This window comes from Haliotis rufescens, unplaced genomic scaffold (genome assembly GCF_023055435.1).
Source record: "Haliotis rufescens isolate VD_foot unplaced genomic scaffold, xgHalRufe1.0.p SCAF_6, whole genome shotgun sequence".
In the NCBI taxonomy this organism is placed as follows: domain Eukaryota; kingdom Metazoa; phylum Mollusca; class Gastropoda; order Lepetellida; family Haliotidae; genus Haliotis; species Haliotis rufescens.
In genome coordinates, this window is record NW_025964334.1 from 29,430,661 (window position 1) to 29,452,982 (window position 22,322).

At 38.8% G+C, this 22,322-nt stretch overlaps 1 protein-coding gene across 5 annotated transcripts in view; it reads left to right on the top strand.

Moving 5' to 3' along the window:
- LOC124141045 (LIM domain only protein 3-like) overlaps positions 1 to 22,322 on the top strand; it is a 177,802-nt gene that overhangs the window by 64,851 nt on the left and 90,629 nt on the right. Inside the window, exon 1 of one of the 5 annotated variants that reach the window (XM_046508918.2) lies at positions 6,505 to 6,979. The exons of the other annotated variants lie outside the window; for them this stretch is intronic. The gene's annotated coding sequence lies outside the window, so the exon portion shown is untranslated. Of the gene's footprint in view, positions 1 to 6,504; positions 6,980 to 22,322 lie in introns of those variants that run through there. 5 annotated transcript variants of the gene reach the window in all.

Below are 22,322 nucleotides of genomic sequence, written 5' to 3' on the forward strand. Positions count from 1 at the left end.
TGGAGAGACAGTTCTTCAGAAAGTGACAGATACTTATAACTGATACTTTTTTGTAAATTCGATAAACAGTATGTGTTTTCAGATATGCAAATGTTATTGAGCAGTCGATTACGGCATCTGTGTACATTTTCTGTGATTCACCGCCGATTGTTTTGGGATATTCATAGCAAGAAGAAACAAGGCAACACACAGTGATTTTCTTCGTGTGTATTTACTTGGGGACAATAAACTGATATGAGGTGGGTGTTTGGTAGTGAGGCAGGGTGATGGGTAGTGAAAGTGAGGTGGATGTTTGGTTGTGGGGTGGATGTTTGGTTGTGGGGTGAATGTTTGGTAGTGAGGTGGATGTTTGGTAGTGAGGTGTTGTGTTTGGTACTGAGGTGGATGTTTGGTAGTGGGGCAGGGTGATGGGTAGTGAAACAGAGTGTTAGTGAGGTGGATCTTTGGTTGTGGGGTGGATGTTTAGTTGTGGGGTGGATCTTTGGTTGTGGGGTGGATGTTTGGTTGTGGGGTGGATGTTTGGTTGTGGGGTGGATGTTTGGTAGTGAGGTGGATGTTTGGTAGTGAGGTGTTGTGTTTGGTAGTGAGGTGGATGTTTGGTAGTGAGGTGGGTGTTTGGTAGTGAGGTGGATGTTTGGTTGTGGGGTGGATGTTTGGTAGTGAGGTGGATGTTTGGTAGTGAGGTGTTGTGTTTGGTAGTGAGGTGGATGTTTGGTAGTGAGGTGTTGTGTTTGGTAGTGAGGTGGATGTTTGGTAGTGAGGTGGATGTTTGGTAGTGAGGTGTTGTGTTTGGTAGTGAGGTGGGTGTTTGGTAGTGAGGTGGATGTTTGGTAGTGAGGTGGATGTTTGGTAGTGGGGTGGGTGTATGGTAGTGAGGTGGATATTTGGTTGAGGGGTGGGTGTTTGGTAGTGAGGTGTTGTGTTTGGTAGTGAGGTGGATGTTTGATAGTGAGGTGGATGTTTGGTAGTGGGGTGGGTGTTTTGTAGTGAGGTGGATGTTTTGTAGTGAGGTGGATGTTTGGTAGTGGGGTGGGTGTATGGTAGTGGGGTGGGTGTATGGTAGTGAGGTGGATGTTTGGTTGTGGGGTGGGTGTTTGGTAGTGAGGTGGATGTTTGGTTGTGGGGTGGGTGTTTGGTAGTGAGGTGGGTGTTTGGTTGTGGGATGGGTGCTTGGTAGTGAGGTGGATGTTTGGTAATGAGGCAGGTGTTTGGTAGTGAAGTGTTGTGTTTGGCAGCGAGATGGGTGTTTGGTAGTGAGCCCCCTGAAACAGTTGTAACAGTTGTCATGATCTATTATAATGGAATACCATCAAGTCATGAGGACACAAGACACATGAATTATTTGTGAGAGCACTTATTGATACAGGGAGCTGAATATGTGGAATATAGTACATCCTTTTACCTTGATATGACTGTGGCCTTCAGAACGCATCAACACACCTATCAAGGTCAGCTTACTATATGTTTGGAACGATTGGTTGAAGATGATATGGCCTTTTTCTGCTCTGTGTCTGCATTGGATATTGAATTGAATCTGAGGAATTATCTTAATAAAATAGTATAGAAAGGAGTCCAGAGTAGCTCTTCATTTTCAGCAGTAATCTAGACTTGACAACATTTTAGACTGACATGAGATGTGTTGGATATATTTGTTTGAGGGTCTGTTTGCCTGACTATGGTGGGTCAGTCATCTCAGTTACTCACTTGCACTCTCAACCGCTCACCTTCCTGGCCACTGATCTCCCTCAGGAACTATAGAAATGTTCAACAATTTTATTTGGTTAAACCTCAGACCTAAATATTTATTCAGGACCTTGATTTAACCACAAAGATCATTAGTCCTACAGAAGAAAGGGCTAATGTTGCGTCTGCAATTAAGACCACTCTTTAGACTCATATCAGTAGTTCAATTTCCATCAACAGTGGTGATAACAAAATCTGCAAAGAAATTGTAACATGGCTTGCCATCAAGACCGAAACAACTCGATGGAGGCTGGAAAATCAGGAAACAAAGTATAAACCATTCATCTTTAAGATGGATCTGCCATGATGGACAGACATGTTCTCCATCGTTGAACCTGTAACAAGCCGAGGCAGAGATACAACAATTCCCATTACATATATCGCCTCGTCTCGAAGGGCTACAAATGAAGATGTATCCACCACAACCCGAAACCTGATTAAGATGTAATTCTTCCACATCTGCATCCCCAAGTTTGAAAGGTATCTGTTGGAATGAAATGCGTTTACAAATAAAATCGCAAGTCTGCTAGTCGGTAACTAGGGTTGACAGGCAAGGGCAGAGCAGTAATAGGGTGATTATTCCGTCTATTAAAGGCAAAGGTGCTATTGACCAGGCAGGGATTACCTCTTCAGATTTGTTATCAAGTTCCCCATTAGCCACGACTTCCTTCAGTGTGGAACATGATGTAAAAATCTCAGTAATGAGCACGTCTTTAGTACAAGCCCTGATGCTCAGCTTCTAATGTAATCAATCTTGAGCTAGTTTCATTTGGATGCTATAGAGGTTTGCAATTTGATAATTTCTCCTGGATTCACCCTGATTGTGGCATTCCGTCCATAGGAAGGAAGGACCTTAAATCGGAGACCAAAAAAGTTGGATCTGTCGTGAAGGGTGGTCTAATTCTAGCCATTATTCGTCCGTTTCAGCTGTATCTAAATGCTGCCTAATGAAGCTGTGTGCGGTAATGAGGGAGGGAAGGGAAAGAGGTGGGGCAGTGATACACATACGGCTTTCCCACAAGGCCGCACAGAGACCCTACTAATGAGGGTCATTATAAATGTCTTCTGCTTGGGGCGCAGCAGGAATGGACGTCTTGTTGATCTTATATTTTCACCTGTTTGGAAGGACTTAAGCAAATATTGATGTCAAGGGTATAAGAAATTAGAAAAATGTGTGAGACGACTAATTAGAAACTATTGTTGAGATTCACCATGTGGTGGTCTATGTTGGGTGTCTGGGCTGTGTTTGGGTTCAAGTTAAAGTGCTGCTGAGACTTTTTAACTGGATTGTTTCAATGATATTATGGTTATGTAACAATCTTCCCCAAAACCACATGTCTCCCTTGGGGGTTCTTGCCCTGCACCTTGCTTGTCTCCTAGTAGGGATGTCTGTGTTAGACACATGCTCAGTCTCTGAAAATATACTACCCAAAAGAAGTTAAAGATGTGTGGTAATATGAAAGATTTGGGTGTTCTTTACCTTCTCTAGAGTAGTATACATTATATTTAAACTGAAAAGGGGTCCCAGTGAGATGGGAGATACCTGTGGAAAATCTAGACTTATTTCATTAAGAGTAGTCTGTCTTACAGACCCTGATACAAATATATATCAAATACAGCCGATGCAAGTCTATAATGTTTGGCAAGTCTAGATCACTGCAGTAAAACGAAGAAAGTCACTGGGCTCCTTTTTATTATATTTGTATAAAGATAACTGAACAACTGTTTTTTTCTGTACAATATGTTCATTTCAGAGACTAGATGTTAGTCTACATTTAGAGCTTTATAGCTTTATAGTAAAGGTGGGAGGGACAGACTACCTTGTGGTTAATGGATTTGGTTGTGGCATGAAGTTCCAGGTTCGATGCCCCACATGAGAACAGTTTGTAGATTTGGGATGTCACCCACTGTTGTAATGGTGAAATATTAAGGTTACATATTGGTTAGTGGTTCTCATAAGCTGATATTTGAATCCAGGCCTCTGACACATGTCAATAGAAATGCCCAAATTGAAATTAAAACCATTCCAATTTAGGTAATTATGATTTGGGAAAAGTTTAGTTTTTCAGAGATGATAGTTATTTTATTGATAACAGGACTAATAAGAGACAAATGGCTTTTATCTTTTTTAAATAAATGAAATGCCAAAATACTTCTGAATTTAAGAAATAAAGAAATCACAATTCATTTTGTAATGAGAAAATAGTGTTTTTGTCAAACATTTGCCTGCTAAAAGCTGCATGAAGAGCATCTGGGGTACAAAATGGCTTCCAAGTTAGAATTCTCACCTCGATTTGACTTGAATACTGTACAATCATAGAGGAAGAGGAAGCTTTTTTTTCAGTTTGAGACAGGTGTTAAATAAAGTTTGTATATTTGTTAACTGACAAGTATTAACTGACAGTTTTTCTGGGATGTTTCCATGGAGATAAACCATCAGGTGACAGCTAGTCACATTGTTAGTGTCAATCCAATATTATACATGATATAGTGAAAATGAAGAAAATCACAGCTTTTCAGCAGGATTAACAGTTTCCATGGAGATTGTAAATGTTTCATTTGTAAACTATGAGATACTACAATATTAATTTGACATGCCTTTGCATGTGTTTGTGATGGATGACACCAGTGGGGCAGGGTACACGTTTTCGCAAACTCATGACTATTTGATTCATAAAAACATGCTTATAATACAGTCTGAATCATACAATGGCCTCTGCTTTTAGCAGAGATTTCTTATGATTATGGAAAGGGTTTTGTTTTGCTTTTATTATCATGAAATATGACATTTTACAGGCTATGAAACTAACACCACAGTGAGTGGAATAGGTGTACAGAGTATTATCATAATATAACATTTATACTAAGTTTTCCTATGATAATTAGATCCACATCAAGTGCTTTTATGAGTTATCATGGTGTAATATTTATATATGCATTTTACCTGATGATAAGTATTACTTGCTAAACTATAATTATATGAAATGATGTATATGCATTTTACCTGATGAGAAGTATTACTTGCTGAATTATAATTATATGAAATGATGTATAAATATTACACTATGATAACTCATAAAAGCACTTGGGGGCACGGGTGGCCCAGTCGTCTAGGGCGCCGCGATTCGCTGTGCAGAGTTGAGTCCCTTGGGCTCGCCAGAAACCTATGATTGTGGGTTCGAATCCGGTTCGCACCGATTATGGGGGCGGTCGGGTAGCCTAGTGGTTAAAGAGTTCGCTCGTCACGCCGAAAACCCGGGTTCGATTCCCGACATGGGTACAATGTGTGAAGCCCATTTCTGGTGTCCCCCGACGTGATATTGCTGGAATATTGCTAAAAGCGGCGTAAAACCATATTCACTCACTCACTCACTCGCACCGATTATGTTTCTAGGTTTGTCAGCACCATACCCGTGCTGGTGGGTTTCACCGAAGTAATAAACGTCTGAGACCTGCATCACTTCAAGCTTTCCTCCCACATTAAGCTGACACGCCACGATATCACTGGAATACTGTTAAAAGCGGCGTTAAACCCAACTGTTATATCATGATAGTATTACAAGTATATTGCTGGCCTGGAGAGGGCACACTCCTCACCCAAGTGGGAAAGGAGGTTCTACTTTGGGTGTTAGGCCAATGAAAAGGTATTAAAATGTTTATCAGCCTGCAGGTCATTAAATCATACATTTTTGTATTTTTTAAGGTGAGCCATTAACTTGGTAAATTCTTGATATTTTTATGTCAATTTTAAGATTCAGATTTTAGCTTTAAAGTTATATTTCCTTGCCTAAATTACGAAGCCATGATTGCTAAACATTTGTTTGTTGTTTAATGTTGTCCTTAGCAATATTCCAGCTGTATGATGTTTGTATTTAAATATTAGAGTCTGGACCAGATGATCCAGTGATTGACTGTTTGCTTAACAGTTTTAATTAGTATTCTGCCTACCTAGAAAATAAGGGAAAGATTAAATAAATTTCTTGTGGACCGGTTCATTCTGAAGGCAATACTGTTTTCTTTAATTAACATCTTACAGAAACTGTTTATTTTAGTTGACTCTTACATCATCCATCATTTCTGATCATATCTGGGGTGGTCGGGGTAACCTAGTGGTTAAAGCATTCGCTCATCACACCGAAAACCCGGGTTCGATTCCCGACATGGGTAAAAGCCCATTTCTGGTGTCCCCAACTGTGATATTGCTGGAATATTGCTAAAAGTGGAGTAAAACCTCACTCACTCACTCACTCACTCTGATAAGTACTCTCATTCTAGAGTATGGGTGTTAAATACTCAAAGACACACTAAATCTGACAACATTGTACATCTGTTTTAGTGGGGTTGCACAGTGTCAGGCAGGATACATGAGAGCTGATCTTCATCAGAATATAATCCATAACCGTCAGACATTTTGTCCACCTGATCCACCTTTTTATCACTTTTATGATAAGCAGGGGATACCTGCTCTGTCTCTGAAGACAAATCTGTGACAGTTCATCTCGGAGGGATGTAAGCAGTTATAAAGAGTATTCTGTCAAATCTGTCAGTATAATGTACTGAGTTCTCAGTTATGTAGTCTACACAATATTGTCTAAGGAGTCTCGAAAGCCATTAAGATGGTTAGTTCTTGAAAAGAAATCAATATGGAGGGTTGTGTAGGGGCAGTGGTACAGAGCCTCATTAAACTGATGGAGTATCAAGAAGCAGTCGCATGTGTTTGTAAGAGCAACACCAGTCCGGCCTGCCTCACTCCATCGTAAGCCTATAGGTGTTGTAGCCCTCCGAGACACATCCAGACACCTCCCACAATAATTACATCCACCCCAGCCATAGCTGTCCTTGTATAAGAAAGGAGTCTCCAACTGCTACACCAGGGAGGGTAAGTCCCAGGTCAACGGAGGAGGGACAGCGGTATCGGACAGTGGAGGCAGCAGTGTTGTTTCAGTGCTGGTTTGAAGGAGAGAAGCTCCCCCTGCCAGCAGAGCACTTCACGTACATGGATACTGCCACAATTGATTGACCCTATCTCTGCTGACCTTCCTGTGGTTTCTGTTGGAGGTGTTGCGATTTATTGAACATGTGAATGTTTTAAAAGGTGGTGTTGTGAGCCTATGCAAGAGACTTGGCTTGTAAAGTGGAGTGTATTGTATCTAGGTAATGGTATAGAATCTTCGTCCTCTGACCTCACATCTTTGTACCATAGCCGTGGATTGGATTTGAAAGTTCAGGAATTAAGGTTGGTTTTTGTTGGTTGTTTTGTTTTTTACGCCTCACTCAGCAATATTCCACCTATATGACAGCAATAGGTAAATAATAGATTCTGAACAAGGCAATCCAGTGATTGACATCATGAGAATCGATCTACGCAATTGGGATACATTGACATGCAGTCAACCAATTAACCACTTCTGACCAACCGATTGGTCGCATGTTATGACAAGCATAGGTTGCTGTGGATCTATATTTCTATACTTATAACTGGAATCTTCACAGGTTTGGTGATGTAGGTAGTAAGGGAGAATATACACGCCTTGGGATAATGGAGGGAAAGTGACTTAGTGTCTGTGGCTGTTTAGATGTTGTCATGCAGTAAAGACTTAATAACTCATACTAGACTTACATATAGTTCCAAAAATAGAGTTATGTATAAGATTAAATAAATATGATTTGAAAAAAAGGTATGTTCAATTTTTAAGGTACCCTCAAATCTCTTATTTTCAGAGCTGATAGAGGATGAGTATATATAGGCTGCTGGATCTGGAATTGTCATGAAAATGGGATGGGGGGTGACTGTTTTATGGCATAGATGATCTGGGGTCTGGGACAGAGACTATGGAAATCCTACCACATACAAATTGAATTATCAGCTCTCTGATCATCTTGATTTAAACTTGACACTGAATCACATGTTCCTATACTTCTCAACTTTTGATAGGGACATTTGTAATTTTGTGATACCGAATATTCCTGTCAAATGTTGAGTGGTAATTGATGGTCACATGTGTCGTGTATTTAACTGATACAGGATTTGTTGTTTGTATAATAACACAGGAAAACATTTTCGAATGTTACAATTGAAATTAAATCCCATAATGCTAATTTAAAAAGACCTCAAACCAACTGAAATATGATTTCTTGTTTTCATGATAATGTTGATAGAAAGAAGGATTTGAATGATTGGAATATTTCACATCAAGACGCCAAAACATGATGATATATCTTCCCGGGTTGTTCAAGACAAATGAAGATTTAGACAAAGAAAACCACATGGAATTGTTGTGCAAAAGTTGGGATATTGTAGGATTTGAGAAAAATATATTTCGCCTTATAACAAAACTAACAAATTCATGTAACCACTATGAAATTCTGTTATAACCGGATAATATTATCAAGAGTAAAATTACAAAACAGGAAAAACATATTTCCTCAAGTGAGAATTAATACTTGCTGATGACGGATAATGTTGATCTATTTCCTTGAAAGCTTTATGATGGTGCTCGAGAAGCACAAGCCACAGCACTTCATACTTGTGCTGAGACTGAAGTGGAGATTGGGTGGCCACAGTGAGGTCACCATTGTGTAACACAATGATTTTGAGTCCCTGGTTGGGGGAAAAGTCTAGTGGTTAAAGTGTTCTCTTGTCATGCAAAGGCCTTAGTTTTAGCCTGTAGTGCTGTAACTATCACGTAAAGAACACTCACTCACTCACTCATATGAGTATAAAACAGGCAGTACATCTCGCTCATTGTTACTTAAACATGTATATTGCAGTTGTCAGTTTATGCAACAAGTTATACACTTTGGGCAGCATGCAAACAGATATAAATTAAAAGTTACCCGAAACAGCATTTTAGCAGAAATGTTTTAGCCCTGTGAGACTCAAACTTTGAGAATCTCTGAGAGACCGAGATCTACAGTTGTGTGATGGCTTGTTGATACTTAGCATGCTCACAAACCTAGGACAGTCATACATTATGTTGGACAGGCAAACAAATAACAATAATAAATAACAAGTCACTTTACTGACAACATTGTGGCTCACTTTACTGATAACATTGCAGCTTACGTTACTGACAACATTGCAGCTTACTTTACTGACAACATTGCAGTTTACTTTACTGACAACATTGCAGCTTACTTTACTAATAACATTGCAGCTCACTTTACTAATAACATTGCAGTTTACTTTACGGACAACATTGCAGCTCACTTTACGGACAACATTGCAGCTCACTTTACGGACAACATTGCAGCTCACTTTACGGACAACATTGCAGTTTACTTTACTGACAACATTGCAGCTCACTTTACTGATAACATTGCAGCTCACTTTATGGACAACATTGCAGCTCACTTTACGGACAACATTACAGCTCACTTTACGGACAACATTGTAGTTTACTTTACAGACAACATTGCAGCTCACTTTACTGATAGCATTGCAGCTCACTTTACTGACAACATTGCAGCTAACTTTACTGACAACATTGCAGTTTACTTTACGGACAACATTTTAAGTCAATTTACTGACAACATTGCAAGACACTTTACTGACAACATTGCAAGACACTTTACTGACAACATTGCAGCTCACTTAACGGACAACATTGCAGTTTACTTTACGGACAACATTGCACCTCACTTTACTGACAACATTGCAGCTCACTTTACTGACAACATTGCAGCTCACTTTACTGACAACATTGCAGCTCACTTTACAGACAACATTTTAAGTCAATTTACTGACAACATTGCAAGACACTTTACTGACAACATTGCAGTTTACTTTACAGACAACATTTTAAGTCAATTTACTGACAACATTGCAAGACACTTTACTGACAACATTGCAGTTCACTTTACTGACAACATTGTCAGCTCACTTCACTGAGAACATTGCAGCTCACTTTACTGACAACACTGCAAGACACTTTAAGCACATGGTTCTCTAAGATGGGTTCAGTGAGATAGGTGGTTACAGCATTGACTCATCCTAACTGGGTTCAGTTTCCCACATTCACACAGTGTTTTGAGCTCAGTCTTGCCATCTCCCATCATGGTATTGCTGATATATTCCTCAACCTGTGTAAATGATACACACTCAAAGGGATGAATGTTTTCTTATAGTCTAAATATTTCTTGATGTTATCACAGGATTGAAATAACTGCTTGCCTTCTTCCTTACAGCTTAGTGGTCTGTCATATCTGAAGTCTACTTCAGAGCACATAGCAGTCTGGTAGTTAGATAGACAGCTCTGTATGTTGTGGTCTCACTCACAGAGTATCCATTAGATAAGATACATTTGTAAATCCACTGCTGACAGGTCATCTGGCAATCTAAATTGTTTCTGAATGGCAAGCGGGGAGATAGTATCACCATTATGACAAGTGACATGATAATACCCCGTTATAATGAGGACCCGGTGCCCTGTGTGGTCAAGCTGAGTCCCCTGCCCTGAAGCCATGTGGTTGACCACTGCATCCCTATAGTCCTCAGGTCATCATTAGGCCAATCAGAAGGCCTACAGTAGCCTGTCACTGTATTTCTGTTGTACTATGGCAGGATGAAACCAGCAAAGCAGAAGCAGTGTAGTCTTAAGTGGTTTAACAGAAAAAATATACAGTATCATACCCTTGTATTTCTATAATAACATGGGATGGGACCCTCCAACACAAAAGAAGCAGTGTAGTCTTAAGTGGTTTAACAGAAAAAATATACAGTTTCATACCCTTGTATTTCTATAATAACATGGGATGGGACCGGCCTCCAACACAGAAGAAGCATTCTAGTCTTAAGTGGTTTAACAGAACAATATACATTATCATACCCTTGTATTTCTGTAATAACATGGGATGAGACCCTTCAACGCAGAAGAAGCAGTGTTGTCTTAAAGGGACAGTACATCGATGGTTCTGTGTGTTCTTAAATCATGCATGAAATAATTTGCAAGTGTGACGTCACATGACAGATTCAAATCTCAAACCAAAACAATAGAGCTCCACACAGCGAAGCTGACAATGTAAGCACTACGCAGAGTAAACTGGCTTCAATCATGTTTTTTATTTGAGGAAACTTGAAGAGAAAACTCATGTGTTTTTTTTGGCAGGTGAGTTACAAAATATTAATTGTCAACTTGATTAGATTAGAAGCCAGTGTTTATCAAAGTCTAGACTACAATATAAAAAATGCCTCGGTTGTACAAAGCCAATCACTCTCCAACCCCGAGTTCCTTGCGGCCAGCGGAGTACCTCTGTCACATCGTCACATATAACACAGTCCATTCAAGTGTTTTTCATCCGTTTCATTTTGGACGAGTCTACACATTTAGATACACATAAATCTCATTGGAAAAATATCCTAAAATGTAAAAAATATTTCCATTTGCATGTGTATTTATCCTTCATGTACTGTCATCAAAGGTCTAAGGAAAGTTAGTCATATGGTCACTTTGATCTGTAAAGCTATATTGTCATGCTATATAATATATAACTATATGTAAAAATACCGAAAGGCTTGCTTTAGGCCTGTCAGTGCTTATTTCAGAATAAGTGCATTTGTTTACAAACAAGAGAAAAGTCAGTCACATGATAAGCCTTCACTCTGGTGTGGTCACTGGTGCAGTACATTCTCTAGGGGAATATGGCGAGATGAGCCATGTAAGCTTAGAACAATGCATCCGACCGGTCAATGTCTTTTTCTTTAAGTGGTTTAACATAAGGCGATAGATTATTGTATCACTGTATTTCTAATACCATATGGGATGATGAGATTCACCAATGCCGAAGAAGCAGAGTAATTTTAAGTAGTTAAACAGTAGGGAATACAGTGTCGTGTCATCACTACATTGTTTGTTTTGTTTGTTTGTTGTTTGATGCTCCACTCAGCAATATTCCAGCTATATGATAAAGGTCTGTAAATAATCGAGTCTGGTCCAGACAATCCAGTGCTTGATAGCACGAACATCGATCCTCGCAATTGGGATACAATGACATGCATCAACCAAGTCAGGGAACCTGACCATCTAATCCCTTTAGTTGCCTCTTACTACAAGCATGGATTGCTGAAGACCTATTTTACCCCGGATCTTCACCGGTCCTCTACATTGATATGATCATATGGATTTAAAGTATCACATCACTGCATGAAGACTAATATATGGTCTATAAAGTATTATTTAAACCGATAAATGTAAAAGTTCTGAGGTCATGTTTAGACCAGCAGTGTAGTGTGATAGAGGGGTATTGGAAGGATATACACTATGGTATCATGAGGTCATGTTTAGACCAGCAGTGTAGTGTGATAGAGGGGTATTGGAAGGATATACACCATGGTATCATGAGGTCATGTTTAGACCAGCAGTGTAGTGTGATAGAGGGGTATTGGAAGGATATACACTATGGTATCATGAGGTCATGTTTAGACCAGCAGTCTAGTGTGATAGAGGGGTATTGGAAGGATATACACTATGGTATCATGAGGTCATGTTTAGACCAGCAGTGTAGTGTGATAGAGGGGTATTGGAAGGATATACACTATGGTATCATGAGGTCATGTTTAGATGTGCTCGGGTATGGAAGTCAATATACTATCATTAAGTTTTTGACACTGTATTATCATGGATTTGTGAAGAATTATCAGTGTCTGGACATGACACAGTGGTTATGTAAACCATTACACATTGTATTTTCCATAGTATTGGCAGAACGTTTGTACTGTAATCTAATGCAGGTATCTGTATTGCTACACATTGTACACATTGCGATGTATTGGAAGCTTCAGTGTTTGACAATGAATGACACTGATTATACATGCAGATCCTATTTTCAACACATTAAAGTAAATATTACTCAGCATGGTCAGTCGCCACAATTTTGTATTCAGGGGAGATAACAAGGTGGGAGAAAAATCACTTCTGCGTTTCTGATGTTTTGCCAATCATCTTGGAAGGGAAACATCATTTGTGAATGAATTTCTGTAAATTTTAGGTTAAACAATACAATTATAATAACAAACCTGGTTATATTGTTTTTTATTCAATATACCAGAACACAGACAAAAATTGCAATGCATATCGTTTGAAAAGTGTATTGCAGTATTCCGTGCAGTCAGACCTATAAGTATACCAAGGAAATGTTGTTTTTTGGATGATCAGATCTTAAATAGTTAATTGTCATAATCAAGTCACATTATAGATTTCTGATATACCTTGTTTCAGAAAGACAGGAACAAAATGTAAAATGAGAAAACATGCCTGTATGTAGTGGCAGCCTTCTCCCAGAGAATATGAGTCATTGTGGTGATGGTTATTGTAAGCACATTGCAGCTTCTACCCTGAAGATCTGTCTACAGACTCCAACATCACTAATCAGACCATTCCCGGAGGCTCTGGTATAGCTTTTTCTGGGAACTTTGGCTCCCAGGTATATCATTTGTAGGTCAGCAGTAGTAATACTCATCTCTTGAAAAAGAAATATATATTTTGCCTTCTCACCAACTGTTTAAAGAATGTTGAAAAGTCCATTGTGTGTTTTATTTTGTATTAAACTGCACTTACACCGAGTTAATATGACAATCTTCAAAACTAAGTGGACACAATTTATAGATAACAACTTCTTTAATTACTGTGAAGGCGAAGTTTCGGTTTAGATCCTAATACCGATGTCTTACAGAAATTAAAGAAGTTGTTATCCATAAATTGTGTCTACTTTGGCATTACTTAGAAGTTGACAGATGACAATCAAACAATTCATTTTCAAAACTGTAAAACCATTTTTGTATGTCATCAATTTGTGCATGAAATCAAACTGGATATGAATTGTGATAGAGTTAGGGTAATAAATCACAACTAATTATCATTTCTTTTCAGACTATTCATGAAAAATTATGTCAGTGTTGCATGTTATTTATTGTGTCAAATTCCTGCTAATGCTATATATATTTAAATATTAATCATACAGATTGATGTATTTGTACTTGCTTACTCAAACTATTCAGCAATGCACAGTCAGTTTTCGTATTTCATTTCATGAAGCTTTGGGTTTGTGTTATTTGTCCAAGAAGAATCAGTATAACTGAATTTCTATAATAATACTGTAATATTTCTATAATAATGCTGTAATAATAATAATAATAATAATATTATTATTATTATTATTATTATTATTATTATTATTATTATTATTATTATTATTATTATACCATTTCCTGTGGTAAATGAAATATTTTATGGCTTAAACATCAAACAACAAGTAACAGCAAAACAAAACTAACATTATGTTTGGTAGAAAGTGTTAATTTGGTGTGGCCCACCATTGAAAGTGATGGTGTTTGCTATGAAAGAGTCAAATCCCCACCATTGTGTTGTGTACCACACTCGCCCTGGGGACAGACAGCCACTTGACTCAGATCTTCACATGGGGAGTTGATATTTGGAGTGCTGGGTTACGGAGGGGAAGATTCATTGCCAGAGCATCTATCCCAACACTAGCCCCTCCCCACCCCCTGGGGTTCCTGCTAGAAGTGGCCCCACAATCTCCTGCATGTCAAAAGAGGCTAAAGAAGTGTCAGAAGACTTGCTTAAGCCTATTTGGAAATTATTTTTTAATTCAGAGAACTAAATAAACCAGTTAAATATTTGTTGATAAATGTTGTACCTGTAAAAGACATCCTTGTCAGACTATCTAAGACCTGCTAATTACCGCGATACAAGCAGTTATGTCCAGTTTGTTTTATAATCTTCAACTTGTTTTGTTCCGAGTCTGGTGTATACTTTTGGCCTATCTGACTTGCTAATGACTATGATATTATAATTGGCATGACATCAGATTTTCATTTGGGTACCAGTAAATTATCTTTGGAAAAGAATTGAATATATTTTTTGTTGTACAAAACGCCCACATAGGACAGGGTACAAACATCCAAGAAGTGTTATAAAGTTTCCTCATTACAATAGTGTATTATACAGTGGTATATAAAAGACATAGATATGAACTACAGTTACATTGTATATGAAATAGGACAGTTAGTTTGACGTAAGTTTAGTTTGACATATAATAAATCTTAACAACATTTTCCATCCTTAAGACAACTTTTCATGTATAACTTTTACAAGTGGACTTGTACAATCTTTTGAGGGTTCATAATTAATGTCAGTTTGTTTATGTGAATATTATTTGTTAGAGATGCTGTGGGTCAGTTGGTGTGGAAGTAAGTTAATGTCAACTCATATGTAGGATGTTTACTAGCTGGGCAGTAACAAGTAGTTACCTCTGGCAGATAGTTTGTTATCTCTTCCAGATGTTTGCAATGGCCACAGACCCTGCTATGGTTTTGATTTGTTAATATTTAGAAATAACAGCTGTTTTCTGTTACAAATTGTAGATCTGAATTAAGGTGGGTAGGTAAATGGAGTGAAATTTTAAACAATTCCAGCTGAATTTTGGTTGGGCTTCTGGCAACTGTTGCTTGATCTGTAAACCTCTTTCAGTTCCATGGTGTTCTTGTAGTTTATATAGAGTTGTCTCCCTTAGCAATGCCAGGATATACTGATCATTGGTTCAGATCCAATTAGTGTCTCAGTCTGACAGTACCATAGACTAACATTTAGTTTCTGTATTGAAAATAGTTTACAAAAATAAAAGTTGTTAAATTGTCTTAATAAAATAAAATAAAATAAAAAGGAGCCCAGAAATTCTCATCTTTTTCAGAAGTTGCCAACTATTGTAGACTTGCATGGACTGTATTAGAAATGTTTGTTTCAGGGTCTGTATGACAGATGACCAAAACCATACAGTTGTGGGGTTCTGCTCGGAGCCACTTACCCCGGTAGTTGACCTGCACTCACTATTGGTGCCCCATTACCTGCCGTTAACATACATCCCCTCACTCATTGTTTGTTAGATGTAAGTTTTTCTGTATGTCACTAATGTGGGCTACGGATCATCTAGACTTGCACAAGTCTCTAAGGCAATAATTATTAGTTTAAATCATAAGTTCTAGATTATGTAAGTAATAAGGACAAGTTGTCCATGTAAGAGACTGGAGTCCTTGCTGTCCACATATCTAGACTTACCCATTAGGAGGATCGAATTACAACACATCCATAGACTTTTCTTTCAGTACAGCCTTGGAGCAAGGCTACAGAGCATCCTGTATGAAAAGTCAGCATATGTGCACTGTAGGATTTACACCGCGCCTCTACTTCTCCAATTGGCAACAAATCATAAAATATTTTTTAGATCTATGTACCAATAGCTTCTTTGATCACTTTCCTCTAAATGTTTGTGTAACTTATTTCATCGTAAGTAAACTTTGTGTGATGATTCCAGATCGAATGTGAAAATGTATGAGCTTTAAAAAAAACAAAATGTTGGTCCCCTGTTTATGAAGTTAGTCTTACAGTTTAACATTTTGTGTGCTCAAGTTTTTTTTGGTGGAGATGTAAGTTTGCAGTCGATGGAATAGAAAGAAATTGTTCTTTCAGGAGTCTTTTTTTTTAAGGGTCAATGGATCCATAAACCAATGTTTTTAACGTGTTCTGTATTGACTCAGAACGTCTTCATGGTTTGTTTTTGCACATGCCCTACAAAAAACATCAGGTTGCTAAGATTAATAGATTATAGCTCTGGAACCACTCATAAACTCATGGACCTATCACAGCTTCATAGACTACTCCACAATCATAAACATTTATACCATTAATATAGCTCCTCAAACTAAGCCAATAAATGAATTTATAGCATGCATAAATAGCATGAGTTGTTGCACAGATTTACACATGTTTACTTTTGGGGGAGTGACCACTGTACCAACCTGTAGTTTACAGCCTGAGGGTCGTGAAGGAATCACCAGTCTCACTAAGCCTTCTAAAGTTGATGACCCATATAGGTATTTAGGTTAAGCTGTTCTAAACTGAAACATGCATTAGGCTTGATTGTAGCCCTATTAGTCATGATGAAAGGACTGGGGGGAATTGTTTTCACAGTTTGATTCTTATTCCACCTTTCTCTGTCACCTGATGCATGTGTGCGACGTGATGACCACCTCATGGTTGTACTGTAGGCCTCCACACAAGGACCCTAGGGCCCAGTGGTCTAAGGTCGACAAATTAGCTGTACAAAGTTGTGTTCCTTAGTTATGACAGGATCCACTGATTGTGGGTTTGAATCCTAGATTTGATTTGATTTTGATTTTTCAAAACCCTACCCATGCTTGTGGATTCACCCATGTGAACACATCTCAGACATTGACCTCTTTGGTGATCCCACAAGCATGGGTAGGGGGCTGACTGACCTAGAAGCATAATTGTGGTGAACCTGGGATTCAAACTCACGCTCATAGGTTTCTGGTTGCCTGAGGGAAGCAACTCTGCACAGTTAATTGCGGTCCCTTATAATATTTAGAAAAAACCTACGACATACGAGGAATTATGGGTCATCTATCTTCTTTAACTTTCAACATTAATTCATGAGGGACCAATAATCTGTTGTCAGTAGGTTATTTGTTTATATTCGTCTCACAATCCCACAAACATACCCAATAAGTCCCAAGAACGTGTACACAGTCTTACAAACATATCCACAATCCCACAAACATATACACAGTCCCACAAACATATACACAGTCCCACAAACATATACACAGTCCCACAAACATGTGACACTTTCCCAGCAATAAGTCGTCCGTGCCTGATTGTCCTGGGATACAGTATTATGTATGGAGAAACTGAAAATATATTCCAGACTTGCAGAGCCAGTGAGTTCCTTGTCTAGCCATTATATATTACCTGGTATGTATTGAGTAAAATATACCACTAATGGTTGCGTGGATGTCTAGCATCTGCAGCCAAGCCATGCAGACAGTTAGCCCTTCACTTGCCCTGCCGTCAAGTGACCACTCAGGAGGAACAAGCTGCAAGCACTTTCCACACCATAATTCAATTAGCTGTTCTGAGGACATCTATAATCACTTGGGCTCTAACTGGCTGCTGATTGGGGTGTTGGGTAGCAGGAAGCTAGTTTCTTCCTGTAATGCATTGATGTCATTTTGTCAATTAAGGCATGATATGAATGAAGTCCTGAGAGCATAGTCGGCATGGTAATGTTTGATATCAGGAACGATTCGCCAGCTCATGTGTTTCATGCATATATCACATATATCATCCAAGGAGAAGTGTGGTGTGGTGTGGTGTGGTGTGTGTGGTGTGTGTGGTGTGGTGTGGTGTGGTGTGGTGTGGTGTGTGTGGTGTGTGTGGTGTGGTGGGGTGGTGTGGTGTGGTGTGGGTGGTGTGGTGTGGTGTGGGTGGTGTGGTGTGGTGTGGTGTGGTGTGTGTGGGGCGGGGTGGGGTGGCGATGGTGAATGAATGAATGAGTGAGTGAGTGAGCGGCATTAAACCCAACTCACTCACTCAAAATATTTCAGCCAAATGTTTCTTGACACTGATGCTGCCCCTGCAGGTGAGAGTGAATGTTGTGTTTTGCTGCAGAACTACAGCTAATGGACAGCAGCCTGTGACAACTTCTGGTTAACAAGTCATTGGATGACTGCCTGCAATGCTGCATACTGTCTGTAAAGACGATGCACAATCAGCCAAGTCACACAGTGAAACCTGCAATCCTCATTAGTCTTACCACAAAGATTGTACTGGTGGCTTATAGCCCATGTTTTGTTACATTTGTTACATTTGACCACTTTCTAAATGGCATTGTGTATTCATGTACAAATGATGTTGTTATGCCCAAATATCATGACGCACTTGTGAATATATCAACTTGGTCTCATCTCTCTATAGCTGAAATAATGCTGATGCCACGTTAAATTTTAACTCACTCACTTACTCACCACAAAGATGGGTCCTGGGGACCTAAACTGACCTTGAATCCCCATGGGGTTTCAGACTAAAAGGATTTACACACCAGTTTTTACCTTTATACCTCCATAAACACAAAGTATTGAAGTAATTTCATACATAACGCAGGCCAGGTAAGCTACCAGAATATAGCCGGTTGAGGAGCATGCACACAAGATGACAGAAAGCTCCAGATCACATTGTAGGTCATAAGAAGGAAATGCCTCTTGTAGTGTAGTGGATAGAGCATCTGCCCAGAGAGTGGAAGGTGGACGGTTCAGTCCCCAACTGGATCACAGCAAAAGATGTTATAGATGGTACTTGTTGTTACCCTGTCTGGCGCTTGGCGCTATGGGGATAAAACATGACTGGCCAGCTTGGAGTCATTATGGAGTATCCATGTTAAGCTGCGACATGGTATCTCAGTGGGCTAGCACTATTTGAATGGCATAGAACTGAACTAGAATAAGAGCCAAAAGCCACACACACATAAATAATCTTTAACGTTAAACCCTTTGTCACCTCTAGGGCTGGGACGAGTCAAAATTTACTACCGGGTACCCACCCTCTTTTTACCGAACCCCACCCAGGGAACAAGCTGAAGGTCTCAAGAGATAGGTACAAAATGTCCGATTGGGAAACATTTGACCGTACTCCTGTCAAAATAAATTTAGATACACTAGTCATGCATACACTGAAGTTGATGGATGTTATGCCATTATGCAAACATATAAGGTCAGAAGGAATGTGTGTATAGTCAGAAAGAAATGTGAACATTTGTCACTTATAGTGTAACCATGAGTTCTAGATAATTTTTGCCATTAAACAAAATAATCACGTGACTAACCACGGTTCTGGGTAATCCTGTGGGTACCCGGGTCCTACTTAGTACCCACCTGACCCGAGTACCCGAGTACCCGAGTTACCCGTCCCAGCCCTAGTCACTACACGTCACCCATTCATGAGAGGGACTGGGATCAGACTGACTGACCCAAGTTGAAAGTTGGAATCTACTAATTCAAATCTCAGAGTATGTAAATCTTGCAAGTGATTACCGCTAATGACATGGAAACAATGTTTCAGTTTCACACACAAATTGATTTAAACGGTTACATCTTCACATGACCCGTGAAGATTCCGGGGTAGAATAGGTTTTCAGTAACCCATGCTTGCCGTGAAAGGCAGTAACCCATGCTTGCCGTGAAAGGCAGCAACCCATGCTTGCCGTAAAAGGCGACTGTGCTTGTCGTAAAGGCGACTATCAGGATCGGGTGGTCAGGCTCGCTGACTTGGCTGATGCATGTTATCATATCCCAATTGCGTGGATCGATGCTCATGATATTAATCACTGGATTGTCTGGTCCAGACTCGATTATTTACAGACCGCCGTCATATAGCCGGAATATTGCTGAGTGCGGCATTAAACAACAAACCAACCAACAGTTACATCTTCACACACACTTATTAAACAGCAATGTGTTGACTCAGGAAATGAGACATGGCATTGTACCTTTGTAACAACATGGCAATACCAAAGTTTGAAATGTACTACAAATAAGTCTTGAGAGGAAGTTCTCTCTTTGTGAGTTCTGAAATGTCATCAAATTGTCTTCCAAATAATATATACTACTGAAAAGAAATGAAAGAACCCCCAGTTCATTCATATAACTATAGTTAATTTGTCATGCAGTGACAGATTACCTATAGTAATATGAGTGAGTGAGTATAGTTTTATTTCGCTTTTGGCACTATTCCAGCAATATCACAGTAGGGGACACCAGAATTGGCTTCACACATTGTACACATGTGGGAATCGAACTGGCTCTTCGGCGTGACAAGCGAACGCTTTAGCCCCTAGGTTACCTTACCTCCCGTAGTATTATGAAAGAATCTGGTGTTCTTTAACTTCTTGTAAGTAATATATGAATGTCTTGGACATTTTCCTGGTTTCCTAAGACATATCAACCACAGATGAGAATGAATTAAGTGCATTCTTAGACTACATTTTTTAAATGAAATAAAAAATGTAGGACTGAAAGCTCTTGGCATGATCATTCGTGATTTGACTTCATACTTCAGTGAAAATTTCAAATTTTATGCGAGTCAATCATTGCATTGAGCACGGTGTCACAGCGCTTCCCAGGGCCTGGTGATAAAATCAGATAAATCCTGTCATAAATCTTAAGACATCATTACTGTGATTGTCAAGAATGTGAGCATGGCCCAAGGCTTGAAGCTAATGCTCCATGCCCCAGGACACAGTTGTACTTCTTTCTGCAGTCAAACTAATGCCTGTTCTCCTCTCCTGGTCTCAGAGGAGATGTATCCAACACAAATATTGTTGCAGACGATGCAGATAGCATCTTCTTATTAGTGTCATTGTGTCTAAATGGATGTGTCATATGGCTCATTGCTCTGGCAGATGGAGCTACCAATTACCTAGTGATTCCACTCCCCCTCAAATTGTTACACTTATAAATCATTGTTGTGAAGGAAATTTGATATAATATAAGCAGTTGGTGTTGTTTCAAACATTTCTTTGAAACATTTTATTGTACTGGAATAGCCTCAGTTATAGTCAGTGTTTCAGCTACAGATAATGTTTTGGCTGTAGTCAGTGTTTCAGCTGCAGATAATGTTTTGGCTGTAGTCAGTGTTTCAGCTACAGATAATGTTTTGGCTGTAGTCAGTGTTTCAGCTACAGATAATGTTTTGGCTGTAGTCAGTGTTTCAGCTACAGATAATGTTTTGGCTGTAGTCAGTGTTTCAGCTACAGATAATGTTTTGGCTGTAGTCAGTGTTTCAGCTACAGATAATGTTTTGGCTGTAGTCAGTGTTTCAGCTACAGATAATGTTTTGGCTGTAGTCAGTGTTTCAGCTACAGATAATGTTTTGGCTGTAGTCAGTGTTTCAGCTTCAGATAATGTTTTGGCTATAGTCAGTGTTTCAGCTTCAGATAATGTTTTGGCTGTAGTCACTGTTTCAGCTACAGATAATGTTTTGGCTGTAGTCAGTGTTTCAGCTTCAGATAATGTTTTGGCTGTAGTCACTGTTTCAGCTACAGATAATGTTTTGGCTGTAGTGACTGTTTCAACTTATTTGCAAGATTATTTGTACATGTTATGTTTTATCAGTATATTAATATGACTTCTCTTTTGCATTAACCCGTCAACATTTTAAATACTTGTTTGAAAATGATTTATTACTCAACCATGAATTATCAAATATGTTTGTAAGCACTGGACATGACATTGGACAAATGTTTATTTTTGGAAGATCCTAGTTTTCTAGATTTGATTATATAGTGTAGAAAGTACATGTTCTGTTGATATTAATACGATAATAATGTGTATAATTGTGGCCATACTAATTGATTTTAACATATGATACAGTTTATTTGAAAAAGTATTTTCTCATGGTGTCAGGGAAACAAACACACAAAAATAATATTCACACAAAATTGGTTCATTCTATACTGAATAATTTGATGTTTACATGTAATTAAAGTATTTTTAATGCAGTCATAGACAATTACTAGAAAATAATGTACATAAATAAATTATCTGATATATGCCGCTGTCATGCATTAGTTATGTATATCTCTTGTGAGCACATCATAGGGTATTCTCCATTAAATCTTTGAGTTCAAGAAGATCTAATTTCGACACCTTTTTGGATGAGTCGCCTAAGGTTAAGAATCTGGTTGTGAGCTCCGATCTTTGATCACATGAC